Source organism: Schistocerca serialis, chromosome 3 (assembly GCF_023864345.2).
Source record: "Schistocerca serialis cubense isolate TAMUIC-IGC-003099 chromosome 3, iqSchSeri2.2, whole genome shotgun sequence".
NCBI classification, from domain to species: domain Eukaryota; kingdom Metazoa; phylum Arthropoda; class Insecta; order Orthoptera; family Acrididae; genus Schistocerca; species Schistocerca serialis.
In genome coordinates, this window is record NC_064640.1 from 1,044,932,363 (window position 1) to 1,044,949,575 (window position 17,213).

A 17,213-nucleotide genomic window follows, 5' to 3' on the forward strand; every position below is an offset into this window, starting at 1 on the left:
ACTGGAATCACAGGAGAGGTTCAAATCATAGAAAGTTAGAGTGTCAGTCCTCTTGTAATTAAGTCGACATTGTGCCTTTTGTGTTAGATTCGGAAGCAATTACTGTGTTTCATCGTCAATAAGAACGTCCAAGGGATACAGTAAACCAGAAGTGAAGCACCGGACTCTAAAACTGGACTCACAGGAGAGGTTAAAATCATAGAGAGTTAGAGTGTCAGTCCTCTTGTACTTAAGTCGGCATTGTGCCTTTTGTATTAAATTCGGATGCAATTTCTGTGTTTCATCGTCAATAAGAAGGTCCAAGGGATACAGTAAACCTGAAGAGAAGCATCGGAATCCAAAACTGGGCTCACAGGAGAGGTACAAATCATAGAAAGTTAGAGTGTCAGTCCTCTTGTACGTAAGTCTGCATTGTGCTTTTTGTATTTAATTCGGATGCAATTTCTGAGTTTCATCGTCAATAAAAGTGTCCAAGGGATACAGTAAACCTGAAGCAAAGCATCGGAATCTAAAACTGGAATCACAGGAGATGTTCAAAGTATAGAATGTTAGAGTGTCAGTCCGCTTGTACTTAAGTCGGCATTGTGCCTTTTGTATTAAATTGGGATGCAATTTCTGTGTTTCATCGTCAATAAGAATGTCCAAGGGATACAGAAAACCTCAAGAGAAGCATCGGAATCTAAGACTGGACTCACAGTAGAGGTTCAAATCATAGTAAGTTAGAGTGTCAGTCCTGTTGTAATTAAGTCGGCATTGTGCCTTTTGTATTAAATTCGGAAGCAATTACTACGTTTCATCGTCAATAAGAAGGTCCAAGGGATACAGTAAACCTGAAGTGAAGCATCGGAATCTAAAACTGGAATCACAGGAGAGGTTGAAATCATAGAAAGTTAGTGTGTCAGTCCTCTTGTAATTAAGTCGACATTGTGCCTTTTGTGTTAGATTCGGAAGCAATTACTGTGTTTCATCGTCAATAAGAACGTCCAAGGGATACAGTAAACCAGAAGTGAAGCACCGGACTCTAAAACTGGACTCACAGGAGAGGTTAAAATCATAGAGAGTTAGAGTGTCAGTCCTCTAGTACTGAAGTCGGCATTATGCCTTTTGTATTAAATTCGGATGCAATATCTGTGTTTCATCGTCAATAAGAAGCTCCAAGGTATACAGTAAACCTGAAGTCAAGCATCGGAATCTAAAACTGAACTCACATTAGAGGTTCAAATCATAGAAGGTTAGAGTGTCAGTCCTCTTGTACTTAAGTCGGCATTGTGCCTTTTGTATTAAATTGGGATGCAATTTCTGTGTTTCATCGTCAATAAGAAAGTGAAAGGGATACAGTAAACCTGAAGAGAAGCATCGGAATCTAAGACTGGACTCACAGTAGAGGTTCAAATCATAGAAAATTAGAGTGTCAGTCCTCTTGTACTTAAGTCGGCATTGTGCAGTTTGTATTAAATTCGGATGCAATTTCTTTGTTTCATCGTCAATAAGAAGGTCCAAGGGATACAGTAAACCTGAAGTGAAGCATCGGAATCCAAAACTGGGCTCACAGGAGAGGTACAAATCATAGAAAGTTAGAGTGTCAGTCCTCTTGCACTTAAGTCGGCATTGTGCCTTTTGTATTAAATTCGGATGCAATTTCAATTTTCATCGTCAATAAGAAGGTCCAAGGGATACAGTAAACCTGAAGTGAAGCATCGGAATCTAAAACTGGACACACAGGAGACGTTCAAATCATAGAAAGTTAGAGTGTCAGTCCTCTTGCACTCAAGTCCGCATTGTGCTTTTGTATTAAATTAGGATGCAATTTCTGTGTTTCATCGTCAATAAGAAGGTCCAAGGGATACAGTAAACCTGAAGTGAAGCATCGGAATCCAAAACTGGGCTCACAGGAGAGGTACAAATCATAGAAAGTTAGAGTGTCAGTCCTCTTGTACGTAAGTCGGCATAGTGCCTTTTGTATTTAATTCGGATGCAATTTCTGTGTTTCATCGTCAATAAAAGTGTCCAAGGGATACAGTAAACCTGAAGTAAAGCATCGGAATCTAATACTGGACTCACAGGAGATGTTCAAAGTATAGAAAGGTAGAGTGTCAGTCCGCTTGTACTTAAGTCGGCATTGTGCCTTTTGTATTAAATTGGGATGCAATTTCTGTGTTTCATCGTCAATAAGAAGGTCCAAGGGATACAGTAAACCTGAAGGGAAGCATCGGAATCTAAGACTGGACTCACAGTAGAGGTTCAAATCATAGAAAGTTAGAGTGTCAGTCCTCTTGTAATTAAGTCGGCATTGTGCCTTTTGTATTAAATTCGGAAGCAATTACTATGTTTCATCGTCAATAAGAAGGACCAAGGGATACAGTAAACCTGAAGTGAAGCATCGGAATCCAAAACTGGAATCACAGGAGAGGTTCAAATCATAGAAAGTTAGTGTGTCAGTCCTCTTGTAATTAAGTCGACATTGTGCCTTTTGTGTTAGATTCGGAAGCAATTACTGTGTTTCATCGTCAATAAGAACGTCCAAGGGATACAGTAAACCAGAAGTGAAGCACCGGACTCTAAAACTGGACTCACAGGAGAGGGTAAAATCATAGAGAGTTAGAGTGTCAGTCCTCTAGTACTTAAGTCGGCATTGTGCCTTTTGTATTAAATTCGGATGCAATATCTGTGTTTCATCGTCAATAAGAAGGTCAAAGGTATACAGTAAACCTGAAGTGAAGCATCGGAATCTAAAACTGGACCCTCAGGAGAGGTTCAAATCATAGAAGGTTAGAGTGTTAGTCCTCTTGTACTTAAGTCGGCATTGTGCCTTTTGTATTAAATTGGGATGCAATTTCTGTGTTTCATCGTCAATAAGAAAGTGAAAGGGATACAGTAAACCTGAAGAGAAGCATCGGACTTTAAGACTGGACTCACAGTAGAGGTTCAAATCATAGGAAGTTAGAGTGTCAGTCCTCTTGTACTTAAGTCGGCATTGTGCCTTTTGTATTAAATTCGGATGCAATTTCTGTGTTTCATCGTCAATATGATGGTCCAAGGGATACAGTAAACCTGATGTGAAGCATCGGAATCCAAAACTGGGCTCACAGGAGAGGTACAAATCATAGAAAGTTAGAGTGTCAGTCCTCTTGCACTTAAGTCGGCATTGTGCCTTTTGTATTAAATTCGGATGCAATTTCTGTTTTCATCGTCAATAAGAAGGTCCAAGAGATACAGTAAACCTGAAGTGAAGCATCGGAATCTAAAACTGGACACACAGGAGACTTTCAAATCATAGAAAGTTAGAGTGTCAGTCCTCTTGCACTCAAGTCCGTATTGTGCTTTTGTATTAAATTAGGATGCAATATCTGTGTTTCATCGTCAATAAGACGGTCCAAGGGATACAGTAAACCTGAAGTGAAGCATCGGAATCTAAAACTGGACTCACAGGAGTGGTTCAAATCATAGAAAGTTAGAGTGTCAGTCCTCTTGTACTTCAGGCCGCATTGTGCATTTTCTATTAATTTCGGATGCAATTTCTGTGTTTCATCGTCAATAAGACGGTCCAAGGGACTGTGTAAACCTGAAGTGAAGCATCGGAATCTAAAACTGGACTCACAGGAGAGGTTGAAATCATAGAAAGTTAGAGTGTCAGTCCTCCTGTACTTAAGTCGGCATTGCGCCTTTTGTATGAAATTCGGATGCAATTTCTGTGTTTCATCGTCAATAAGAAGGTGCAAGGTATACAGTAAACCTGATGTGAAGCATCGGAATCTAAAACTGGACTCAGAGCAGAGGTTCAATTCATAGAAAGTGAGAGTGTCAGTCCTCTCTAACTTAAGTCGGCATTGTGCCATTTGTGTTAAATTCGGATGCAATTTCTGTGTTTCATCGTCAATAAGAAAGTCCAAGGGATACAGTAAACCTGAAGTGAAGTATCGGAATCCAAGTCTGGACCCACAGGAGAGGTTCGAATCATCGAAAGTTAGAGTGTCAGTCCTTCTTGTACTTAAGTCGGCATTGTGTTTTTGTCTTAAATTCGGATGCAATTTCTGTGTTTCATCGTCAATAAGAAGGTCCAAGGGATACAGTAAACCTGAAGTGAAGCATCGGAATCTAAAACTGGTCTCACAGGAGAGGTACAAATCAAAGAAAGTTAGAGTGTCAGTCCTCTTGTACTTATGTCGGCATTGTGCCTTTTGTATTAAATTCGGATGCAATTTCTGTTTTCATCGTCAATAAGAGGGCTCAAGGGATACAGTAAACCTGAAGTGAAGCATCGGAATCTAAAACTGGACACACAAGAGAGGTTCAAATCATAGAAAGTTTGAGTGTCAGTCCTCTTGTACTTTAGTCCTCATTGTGCCTTTTGTATTAATTTAGGATGCAATTTCTGTGTTTCATCGTCAACAAGAAGGTCCAAGGGATACAGTAAACCTGAAGTGAGACATCGGAATCTAAAACTGGACTCACAGAAGAGGTTCAAGTCATAGAAAGAGTGTCAGTCCTCATGTACTTAAGTCGGCATTTTGCCTTTTGTATTAAATTCGGATCCAATTTCTGTGTTTCATCGTCAATAAGACGGTCCAAGGGACTGAGTATACCTGCAGTGAAGCATCGGAATCTAAAAATGAACTCACAGGAGAGGTTCAAATCATAGAAAGTTAGAGTGTTAGTCCTCTTGTACTTAAGTCGGCATTGTGCCTTTTGTATTTAATTTGGATGCAATTTCTATTTTTCATCGTCAATAAAAAGGTCCAAGGGATACAGTAACCTGAAGTAAAGCACCGGAATCTAAAACTGGACTCCCAGGAGACGTTCAAATCATAGAAAGTTAGAGTGTCAGTCCTCATGTACTTAAGTCAGCATTGTGCCTTTTGTATTAAATTCGGATGCAATTTCTGTGTTTCATCGTCAATAAGAAGGTCCGAGGGATACAGTAAACCTGAAGAGAAGCATCGGAATCTAAGACTGGACTTACAGGAGAGGTTCAAATCATTGAAAGTTTGAGTGTCAGTCCTCTTGTACTTAAGTTGGCATTGAGCATTTTGTATTAAATTGGGATGCAATTTCTGTGTTTCATCGTCAATAAGAAGGTCCAAGGGATACAGTAAACCTGAAGAGAAGCATCGGAATCTAAGACTGGACTCACAGTAGAGGTTCAAACCATAGAAAGTTAGAGTGTCAGTCCTCTTGTAATTAAGTCAGCATTGTGCCTTTTGTATTAAATTCGGAAGCAATTACTATGTTTCATCGTCAATAAGAACGTCCAAGGGATACAGTAAACCAGAAGTGAAGCACCGGACTCTAAAACTGGACTCACAGGAGAGGGTAAAATCATAGAGAGTTAGAGTGTCAGTCCTCTAGTACTTAAGTCGGCATTGTGCCTATTGTATTAAATTCGGATGCAATATCTGTGTTTCATCGTCAATAAGAAGCTCCAAGGTATACAGTAAACCTGAAGTGAAGCATCGGAATCTAAAACTGGACTCTCAGGAGAGGTTCAAATCATAGAAGGTTTGAGTGTTAGTCCTCTTGTACTTAAGTCGGCATTGTGCCTTTTGTATTAAATTGGGATGCAATTTCTGTGTTTCATCGTCAATAAGAAAGTGAAAGGGATACAGTAAACCTGAAGAGAAGCATCGGACTCTAAGACTGGACTCACAGTAGAGGTTCAAATCATAGGAAGTTAGAGTGTTAGTCCTCTTGTACTTAAGTCGGCATTGTGCCTTTTGTATTAAATTCGGATGCAATTTCTGTGTTTCATCGTCAATAAGATGGTCCAAGGGATACAGTAAACCTGAAGTGAAGCATCGGAATCCAAAACTGGGCTCACAGGAGAGGTACAAATCATAGAAAGTTAGAGTGTCAGTCCTCTTGCACTTAAGTCGGGATTGTGCATTTTTTGTATTAAATTCGGATGCAATTTCTGTTTTCATCGTCAATAAGAAGGTCCAAGGGATACAGTAAACCTGAAGTGAAGCATCGGAATCTAAAACTGGACACACAGGAGACGTTCAAATCATAGAAAGTTAGAGTGTCAGTCCTCTTGCACTCAAGTCCGCATTGTGCTTTTGTATTAAATTAGGATGCAATATCTGTGTTTCATCGTCATTAAGAAGGTCCAAGGGATACAGTAAACCTGAAGTGAAGCATCGGAATCTAAAACTGGACTCACAGGAGTGGTTCAAATCATAGAAAGTTAGAGTGTCAGTCCTCTTGTACTTCAGGCCGCATTGTGCATTTTGTATTAATTTCGGATGCAATTTCTGTGTTTCATCATCAATAAGACGGTCCAAGGGACTGTGTAAACCTGAAGTGAAGCATCGGAATCTAAAACTGGACTCACAGGAGAGGTTTAAATCATAGAAAGTTAGAGTGTCAGTCCTCCTGTACTTAAGTCGGCATTGCGCCTTTTGTATTAAATTCGAATGCAATTTCTGTGTTTCATCGTCAATAAGAAGGTGCAAGGTATACAGTAAACCTGATGTGAAGCATCGGAATCTAAAACTGGACTCACAGCAGAGGTTCAAATCATAGAAAGTGAGAGTGTCAGTCCTCTCTAACTTAAGTCGGCATTGTGCCATTTGTGTTAAATTCGGATGCAATTTCTGTGTTTCATCGTCAATAAGAAAGTCCAAGGGATACAGTAAACCTGAAGTGAAGTATCGGAATCCAAGTCTGGACCCACAGGAGAGGTTCGAATCATCGAAAGTTAGGGTGTCAGTCCTTCTTGTACTTAAGTCGGCATTGTGTTTTTGTCTTAAATTCGGATGCAATTTCTGTGTTTCATCGTCAATAAGAAGGTCCAAGGGATACAGTAAACCTGAAGTGAAGCATCGGAATCTAAAACTGGTCTCACAGGAGAGGTACAAATCAAAGAAAGTTAGAGTGTCAGTCCTATTGTACTTATGTCGGCATTGTGCCTTTTGTATTAAATTCGGATGCAATTTCTGTTTTCATCGTCATTAAGAAGGTTCAAGGGATACAGTAAACCTGAAGTGAAGCATCGGAATCTAAAACTGGACACACAAGTGAGGTTCAAATCATAGAAAGTTAGAGTGTCAGTCCTCTTGTACTTTAGTCCTCATTGTGCCTTTTGTATTAATTTAGGATGCAATTTCTGTGTTTCATCGTCAACAAGAAGGTCCAAGGGATTCAGTAAACCTGAAGTGAGACATCGTAATCTAAAACTGGACACACAGAAGAGGTTCAAGTCATAGAAAGAGTGTCAGTCCTCATGTACTTAAGTCGGCATTTTGCCTTTTGTATTAAATTCGGATCCAATTTCTGTGTTACATCGTCAATAAGACGGTCCAAGGGACTGAGTATACCTGCAGTGAAGCATCGGAATCTATAAATGAACTCACAGGAGAGGTTCAAATCATAGAAAGTTAGAGTGTTAGTCCTCTTGTACTTAAGTCGGCATTGTGCCTTTTGTATTTAATTTGGATGCAATTTCTATTTTTCATCGTCAATAAAAAGGTCCAAGGGATACAGTAACCTGAAGTAAAGCACCGGAATCTTAAACTGGACTCCCAGGAGACGTTCAAATCATAGAAAGTTAGAGTGTCAGTCCGCATGTACTTAAGTCAGCATTGTGCCTTTTGTATTAAATTCGGATGCAATTTCTGTGTTTCATCGTCAATAAGAAGGTCCGAGGGATACAGTAAACCTGAAGAGAAGCATCGGAATCTAAGACTGGACTTACAGGAGAGGTTCAAATCATTGAAAGTTTGAGTGTCAGTCCTCTTGTACTTAAGTTGGCATTGTGCCTTTTGTATTAAATTCGGATGCAATTTCTGTGTTTGATCGCCAGTAAGAATATCCAAGGGATACAGAAAACCTGAAGTGAAGCATCGGAATCCAAGTCTGGACTCTCAGGAGAGGTTCAAATCATAGAAAGTTAGAGTGTCAGTCCTCTTGTAATTAAGTCGGCATTGTGCCTTTTGTGTTAGATTCGGAAGGAATTACTGTGTCTCATCGTCAATAAGAACGTCCAAGGGATACAGTAAACCAGAAGTGAAGCACCGGACTCTAAAACTGGACTCACAGGAGAGGTTAAAATCATAGAGAGTTAGAGTGTCAGTCCTCTAGTACTTAAGTCGGCATGGTGCCTTTTATATTAAATTCGGATACAATATCTGTGTTTCATCGTCAATAAGAAGGTCCAAGGTATACAGTAAACCTGAAGTGAAGCATCGGAATCTAAAACTGGACTCACAGGAGAGGTTCAAATCATAGTAGGTTAGAGTGTCAGTCCTCTTGTACTTATGTCGGCATTGTGCCTTTTGTATTAAATTCGGATGCAATTTCTGTGTTTGATCGTCAACAAGAAGATCCAAGGGATACAGAAAACCTGAAGTGAAGCATCGGAATCCAAGTCTGGACTCACAGGAGAGGTTCAAATCATAGAAAGTTAGAGTGTCAGTCCTCTTGAACTTAAGTCGGCATTCTGCCTTTTGTATTAAAATCGGATGCAACTTCTGCTTTCATCGTTAATAAAAAGATCCACGGGATACGGTAAACGTGAAGTGAGGCATCGGAACCTAAAACCGCACTCACAGGAGAGTTTCAAATCATAGAAAGTTAGAGTGGCAGTCCTCATGTACTTAAGTCCGCATTGTGGTTTTTGTATAAAATTCGGATGCAATTTCTGTGTTTCATTGTCAGTAAGAAGGTCCAAGGGATACAGTAAACCTGAAGTGAAGCATCGCAATCTAAAACTGGACTCACAGGAGTGGTTCAAATCATAGAAAATTAGAGTGTCAGTCCTCTTGTACTTCAGGCCGCATTGTGCATTTTGTATTAAATTCGGATGCAATTTCTGTGTTTCATCGTCAATAAGAAACTCCAAGGGATACAGTAAACCTGAAGTGAGGCATCGGAATCTAAAACTGGACTCACAGAAGAGGTTCAATTCATAGAAAGTTAGAGTGTCAGTCCTCTTGTAATTAAGTCGGCATTGTGCCTTTTGTGTTAGATTCGGAAGCAATTACTGTGTTTCATCGTCAATAAGAACGTCCAAGGGATACAGTAAACCAGAAGTGAAGCACCGGACTCTAAAACTGGACTCACAGGAGAGGTTAAAATCATAGAGAGTTAGAGTGTCAGTCCTCTAGTACTTAAGTCGGCATGGTGCCTTTTATATTAAATTCGGATACAATATCTGTGTTTCATCGTCAATAAGAAGGTCCAAGGTATACAGTAAACCTGAAGTGAAGCATCGTAATCTAAAACTGGACACACAGGAGAGGTTCAAATCATAGAAAGTTAGAGTGTCAGTCCTCTTGTACTCAAGTCCGCATTGTGATTTTTGTATTAATTTAGGATGCAATTTCTGTGTTTCATCGTCAATAAGAAGGTCCAAGGGATACAGTAAACCTGAAGTGAAGTATCGGAATCTAAAACTGGACTCACAGGAGTGGTTCAAATCATTGAAAGAGTGTCAGTCCTCTTGTACTTCAGGCCGCATTGTGCATTTTGTATTAAATTCGGATGCTATTTCTGTGTTTCATCGTCAATAACACGGTCCTAGGGACTGTGTAAACCTGAAGTGAATCATCGGAATCTAAAACTGGACTCATAGGAGAGGTTCAAATCATAGAAAGTTAGAGTGTTAGTCCTCTTGTACTTAAGTCGGCATTGTCCCTTTTGTATTAATATCGGATGCAATTTCTGTGTTTCATCGTCAATAAGAAGATCGAAGCGATTCAGTAAACCTGAAGTGAAGCATCGGAATCTAAAACTGGACTCACAGGAGAGGTTCAAATCATAGAATGTTAGAGTGTCAGTCCTCTTGTACTTAAGTCGGAATTGTGCCTTTTGTATTTAATTTGGGTGCAATTTCTGTGTTTCATCGTCAATAAAAGTGTCCAAGGGATACAGTAAACCTGAAGTAAAGCATCGGAATCTAAAACTGGACTCACAGGAGATGTTCAAATTATAGAATGTTAGACTGTCAGTCCGCTTGTACTTAAGTCGGCATTGTGCCTTTAGTATTAATTTGGGATGCAATATCTGTGTTTCATCGTCAATAAGAAGGTCCAAGGGATACAGAAAACCTGAAGAGAAGCATCGAAATCTAAGACTGGACTCACAGTAGAGGTTCAAATCATAGAAAGTTGGAGTGTCAGTCCTCTTGTACTTAAGTCGGCATTGTGCCTTTTGTATTAAATTCGGATGCAATTTCTGTGTTTCATCGTCAATAAGAAGGTCCAATGGATACAGTAAACCTGAAGTGAAGCATCGGACCCCAAGTCTGGACTCACAGGAGAGGTTCAAATCATCGAAAGTTAGAGTGTCAGTCCTCTTGTACTTAAGTCGGCATTGTGCCTTTTGTATTAAATTCGGATGCAATTTCTGTTTTCATCGTCAATAAGAAGGTCCAAGCGATACAGTAAACCTGAAGTGAAGCATCGGAATGTAAAACTGGCCACACAGGAGAGGTTCAAATCATAGAAAGTTAGAGTGTCAGTTATCTTGTACTCAAGTCCGCATTGTGCCTTTTGTATTAAATTAGGATGCAATTTCTGTGTTTCATCGTCAATAAGACGGTCCAAGGGACTGTGTAAACCTGATGTGAAGCATCGGAATCAAAAACTGGACCCACAGGAGAGGTTTAAATCATAGAGAGTTAGAGTGTCAGTCCTCTAGTACTTAAGTCGGCATGGTGCCTTTTGTATTAAATTCGGATGCAATATCTATGTTTCATCGTCAATAAGAAGGTCTAAGGTATACTGTGAACCTGAAGTGAAGCATCGGAATCTAAAACTGGACTCACAGGAGAGGTTCAAATCATAGAAGGTTAGAGTGTCAGTCCTCTTGTAATTATGTCGGCATTGTGCCTTTTGTGTTAGATTCGGAAGCAATTACTGTGTTTCATCGTCAATAAGAACGTCCAAGGGATACAGTGAACCAGAAGTGAAGCACCGGACTCTAAAACTGGACTCGCAGGAGAGGTTAAAATCATAGAGAGTTAAAGTGTCAGTCCTCTAGTACTTAAGTCGCCATGGTGCCTTTTGTATTAAATTCGGATGCAATATCTGTGTTTCATCGTCAATAAGAAGGTCCAAGGTATACTGTAAACCTGAAGTGAAGCATCGGAATCTAAAACTGGACTCACAGGAGAGGTTCAAATCATAGAAGGTTAGAGTGTCTGTCCTCTTGTACTTTAGTCCTCATTGTGCCTTTTGTATTAATGTAGGATGCAATTTCTGTGTTTCATCGTCAACAAGAAGGTCCAAGGGATTCAGTAAACCTGAAGTGAGACATCGTAATCTAAAACTGGACACACAGAAGAGGTTCAAGTCATAGGAAGAGTGTCAGTCCTCATGTACTTAAGTCGGCATTTTGCCTTTTGTATTAAATTCGGATCCAATTTCTGTGTTTCATCGTCAATAAGACGGTCCAAGGGACTGAGTATACCTGCAGTGAAGCATCGGAATCTATAAATAAACTCACAGGAGAGGTTCAAATCATAGAAAGTTAGAGTGTTAGTCCTCTTGTACTTAAGTCGGCATTGTGCCTTTTGTATTTAATTTGGATGCAATTTCTATTTTTCATCGTCAATAAAAAGGTCCAAGGGATACAGTAACCTGAAGTAAAGCACCGGAATCTAAAACTTGACTCCCAGGAGACGTTCAAATCATAGAAAGTTAGAGTGTCAGTCCTCATGTACTTAAGTCAGCATTGTGCCTTTTGTATTAAATTCGGATGCAATTTCTGTGTTTCATCGTCAATAAGAAGGTCCGAGGGATACAGTAAACCTGAAGAGAAGCATCGGAATCTAAGACTGGACTTACAGGAGAGGTTCAAATCATTGAAAGTTTGAGTGTCAGTCCTCTTGTACTTAAGTTGGCATTGTGCCTTTTGTATTAAATTCGGATGCAATTTCTGTGTTTGATCGCCAGTAAGAAGATCCAAGGGATACAGAAAACCTGAAGTGAAGCATCGGAATCCAAGTCTGGACTCTCAGGAGAGGTTCAAATCATAGAAAGTTAGAGTGTCAGTCCTCTTGTAATTAAGTCGGCATTGTGCCTTTTGTGTTAGATTCGGAAGCAATTACTGTGTCTCATCGTCAATAAGAACGTCCAAGGGATACAGTAAACCAGAAGTGAAGCACCGGACTCTAAAACTGGACTCACAGGAGAGGTTAAAATCATAGAGAGTTAGAGTGTCAGTCCTCTAGTACTTAAGTCGGCATGGTGCCTTTTATATTAAATTCGGATACAATATCTGTGTTTCATCGTCAATAAGAAGGTCCAAGGTATACAGTAAACCTGAAGTGAAGCATCGGAATCTAAAACTGGACTCACAGGAGAGGTTCAAATCATAGTAGGTTAGAGTGTCAGTCCTCTTGTACTTATGTCGGCATTGTGCCTTTTGTATTAAATTCGGATGCAATTTCTGTGTTTGATCGTCAATAAGAAGATCCAAGGGATACAGAAAAACCTGATGTGAAGCATCGGAATCCAAGTCTGGACTCACAGGAGAGGTTCAAATCATAGAAAGTTAGAGTGTCAGTCCTCTTGAACTTAAGTCGGCATTCTGCCTTTTGTATTAAAATCGGATGCAACTTCTGCTTTCATCGTCAATAAAAAGATCCACGGGATACGGTAAACGTGAAGTGAAGCATCGGAACCTAAAACCGCACTCACAGGAGAGTTTCAAATCATAGAAAGTTAGAGTGGCAGTCCTCATGTACTTAAGTCCGCATTGTGGTTTTTGTATAAAATTCGGATGCAATTTCTGTGTTTCATTGTCAGTAAGAAGGTCCAAGGGATACAGTAAACCTGAAGTGAAGCATCGCAATCTAAAACTGGACTCACAGGAGTGGTTCAAATCATAGAAAATTAGAGTGTCAGTCCTCTTGTACTTCAGGCCGCAATGTGCATTTTGTATTAAATTCGGATGCAATTTCTGTGTTTCATCGTCAATAAGAAATTCCAAGGGATACAGTAAACCTGAAGTGAGACATCGGAATCTAAAACTGGACTCACAGAAGAGGTTCAATTCATAGAAAGTTAGAGTGTCAGTCCGCTTGTACTTAAGTCGGCATTGTGCCTTTTGTATTAAATTCGGATGTAATTTCTGTTTTCATCGTCAATAAGAAGGTCCAAGCGATACAGTAAACCTGAAGTGAAGCATCGGAATCTAAAACTGGACTCACAGGAGAGGTTCAAATCAAAGAAAGTTAGAGTGTCAGTCCTCTTATAATTAAGTCGGCATTGTGCCTTTTGTATTAAATTCGGAAGCAATTACTGTGTTTCATCGTCAGTAAGAGGGTCCAAGGGATACAGTAAACCTGAAGTGAAGCATCGGAATCTAAAACTGGAACCACAGGAGAGGTTCAAATCATAGAATGTTAGAGTGTCAGTCCTCTTGTAATTAAGTCGGCATTGTGCCTTTTGTGTTAGATTCGGAAGCAATTACTGTGTTTCATCGTCAATAAGAACGTCCAAGGGATACAGTAAACCAGAAGTGAAGCACCGGACTCTAAAACTGGACTCACAGGAGAGGTTAAAATCATAGAGAGTTAGAGTGTCAGTCCTCTAGTACTTAAGTCGGCATGGTGCCTTTTATATTAAATTCGGATACAATATCTGTGTTTCATCGTCAATAAGAAGGTCCAAGGTATACAGTAAACCTGAAGTGAAGCATCGGAATCTAAAACTGGACTCACAGGAGAGGTTCAAATCATAGAAGGTTAGAGTGTCAGTCCTCTTGTACTTATGTCGGCATTGTGCCTTTTGTATTAAATTCGGATGCAATTTCTGTGTTTGATCGTCAATAAGAAGATCCAAGGGATACAGAAAACCTGAAGTGAAGCATCGGAATCCAAGTCTGGACTCACAGGAGAGGTTCAAATCATAGAAAGTTAGAGTGTCAGTCCTCTTGAACTTAAGTCGGCATTGTGCCTTTTGTATTAAATTCGAATGCAATTTCTGTGTTTCATCGTCAATAAGAAGGTCCAAGGGATACAGTAAACCTGAACTGAATCATCGGACCCCAAGTCTGGACTCACAGGAGAGGTACAAATCATAGAAAGTGAGAGTGTCAGTCCTCTTGTACTTAAGTCGGCATTGTGCCTTTTGTATTAAATTCGGATGCAATTTCTGTTTTCATCGTCAATAAGAAGGTCCAAGCGATACAGTAAACCTGAAGTGAAGCATCGTAATCTAAAACTGGACACACAGGAGAGGTTCAAATCATAGAAAGTTAGAGTGTCAGTCCTCTTGTACTCAAGTCCGCATTGTGATTTTTGTATTAATTTAGGATGCAATTTCTGTGTTTCATCGTCAATAAGAAGGTCCAAGGGATACAGTAAACCTGAAGTGAAGTATCGGAATCTAAAACTGGACTCACAGGAGTGGTTCAAATCATTGAAAGAGTGTCAGTCCTCTTGTACTTCAGGCCGCATTGTGCATTTTGTATTAAATTCGGATGCTATTTCTGTGTTTCATCGTCAATAACACGGTCCTAGGGACTGTGTAAACCTGAAGTGAATCATCGGAATCTAAAACTGGACTCATAGGAGAGGTTCAAATCATAGAAAGTTAGAGTGTTAGTCCTCTTGTACTTAAGTCGGCATTGTCCCTTTTGTATTAATATCGGATGCAATTTCTGTGTTTCATCGTCAATAAGAAGATCGAAGCGATTCAGTAAACCTGAAGTGAAGCATCGGAATCTAAAACTGGACCCACAGGAGAGGTTCATATCATAGAATGTTAGAGTGTCAGTCCTCTTGTACTTAAGTCGGAATTGTGCCTTTTGTATTTAATTCAGGTGCAATTTCTGTGTTTCATCGTCAATAAAAGTGTCCAAGGGATACAGTAAACCTGAAGTAAAGCATCGGAATCTAAAACTGGACTCACAGGAGATGTTCAAATTATAGAATGTTAGAGTGTCAGTCCGCTTGTACTTAAGTCGGCATTGTGCCTTTAGTATTAAATTGGGATGCAATATCTGTGTTTCATCGTCAATAAGAAGGTCCAAGGGATACAGAAAACCTGAAGAGAAGCATCGAAATCTAAGACTGGACTCACAGTAGAGGTTCAAATCATAGAAAGTTGGAGTGTCAGTCCTCTTGTACTTAAGTCGGCATTGTGCCTTTTGTATTAAATTCGGATGCAATTTCTGTGTTTCATCGTCAATAAGAAGGTCCAATGGATACAGTAAACCTGAAGTGAAGCATCGGACCCCAAGTCTGGACTCACAGGAGAGGTTCAAATCATCGAAAGTTAGAGTGTCAGTCCTCTTGTACTTAAGTCGGCATTGTGCTTTTTGTCTTAAATTCGGATGCAATTTCTGTGTTTCATCGTCAATAAGAAGGACCAAGGGGTACTGTAAACCTGAAGTGAAGCATCGGAATCCAAAACTGGACTCACAGGAGAGGTACAAATCATAGAAAGTTAGAGTGTCAGTCCTCTTGTACTTAAGTCGGCATTGTGCCTTTTGTATTAAATTCGGATGCAATTTCTGTTTTCATCGTCAATAAGAAGGTCCAAGCGATACAGTAAACCTGAAGTGAAGCATCGGAATGTAAAACTGGACACACAGGAGAGGTTCAAATCATAGAAAGTTAGAGTGTCAGTCCTCTTGTACTCAAGTCCGCATTGTGCCTTTTGTATTAAATTAGGATGCAATTTCTGTGTTTCATCGTCAATAAGACGGTCCAAGGGACTGTGTAAACCTGATGTGAAGCATCGGAATCAAAAACTGGACTCACAGGAGAGGTTTAAATCATAGAGAGTTAGAGTGTCAGACCTCTAGTACTTAAGTCGGCATGGTGCCTTTTGTATTAAATTCGGAAGCAATATCTATGTTTCATCGTCAATAAGAAGGTCTAAGGTATACTGTGAACCTGAAGTGAAGCATCGGAATCTAAAACTGGACTCACAGGAGAGGTTCAAATCATAGAAAGTTAGAGTGTCAGTCCTCTTGTAATTATGTCGGCATTGTGCCTTTTGTGTTAGATTCGGAAGCAATTACTGTGTTTCATCGTCAATAAGACCGTCCAAGGGATACAGTGAACCAGAAGTAAAGCACCGGACTCTAAAACTGGACTCACAGGAGAGGTTAAAATCATAGAGAGTTAGAGTGTCAGTCCTCTAGTACTTAAGTCGCCATGGTGCCTTTTGTATTAAATTCGGATACAATATCTGTGTTTCATCGTCAATAAGAAGGTCCAAGATATACTGTAAACCTGAAGTGAAGCATCGGAATCTAAAACTGGACTCACAGGAGAGGTTCAAATCATAGAAGGTTAGAGTGTCAGTCCTCTTGTACTTAAGTCGGCATTGTGCCTTTTGTATTAAATTCTGATGCTATTTCTGTGTTTCATCGTCAATAAGACGGTCCAAGGGACTGTGTAAACCTGAAGTGAAGCATCGGAATCAAAAACTGGACTCACAGGAGAGGTTCAAATCATAGAAAGTTAGAGTGTCAGTCCTCCATTACTTAAGTCGGCATTGTGCCTTTTGTATTAAAATCGGATGCAATTTCTGTGTTTCATCGTGAATAAGAAGATCGAAGCGATACAGTAAACCTGAAGTGAAGCATCGGAATCTAAAACTGGACTCACAGGAGAGGTTCAAATCATAGAATGTTAGAGTGTCAGTCCTCTTGTACTTAAGTCGGAATTGTGCTTTTTGTATTTAATTCGGATGCAATTTCTGTGTTTCATCGTCAATAAAAGAGTCCAAGGGATACAGTAAACCTGAAGTAAAGCATCGGAATCTAAAACTGGACTCACAGGAGATGTTCAAATTATAGAATGCCAGAGGGTCAGTCCGCTTGTATTTAAGTCGGCATTGTGCCTTTTGTATTAAAATGGGATGCAATTTCTGTGTTTCATCGTCAATAAGAAGGTCCAAGGGATACAGTAAACCTGAAGTGAAGCATCGGACCCCAAGTCTGGACTCACAGGAGAGGTTCAAATCATCGAAAGTTAGAGTGTCAGTCCTCTTGTACTTAAGTCGGTATTGTGCTTTTTGTCTTAAATTCGAATGCAATTTCTGTGTTTCATCGTCAATAAGAAGGTCCAAGGGGTACTGCAAACCTGAAGTGAAGCATCGGAATCCAAAACAGGATTCACAGGAGGGGTACAAATCATAGAAAGTTAGAGTGTCAGTCCTCTTGTACTTCAGTCGGCATTGTGCCATTTGTGTTAAATTCGGATGCAATTTCTGTTTTCATCGTCAATAAGAAGGTCCAAGCGATACAGTAAACCT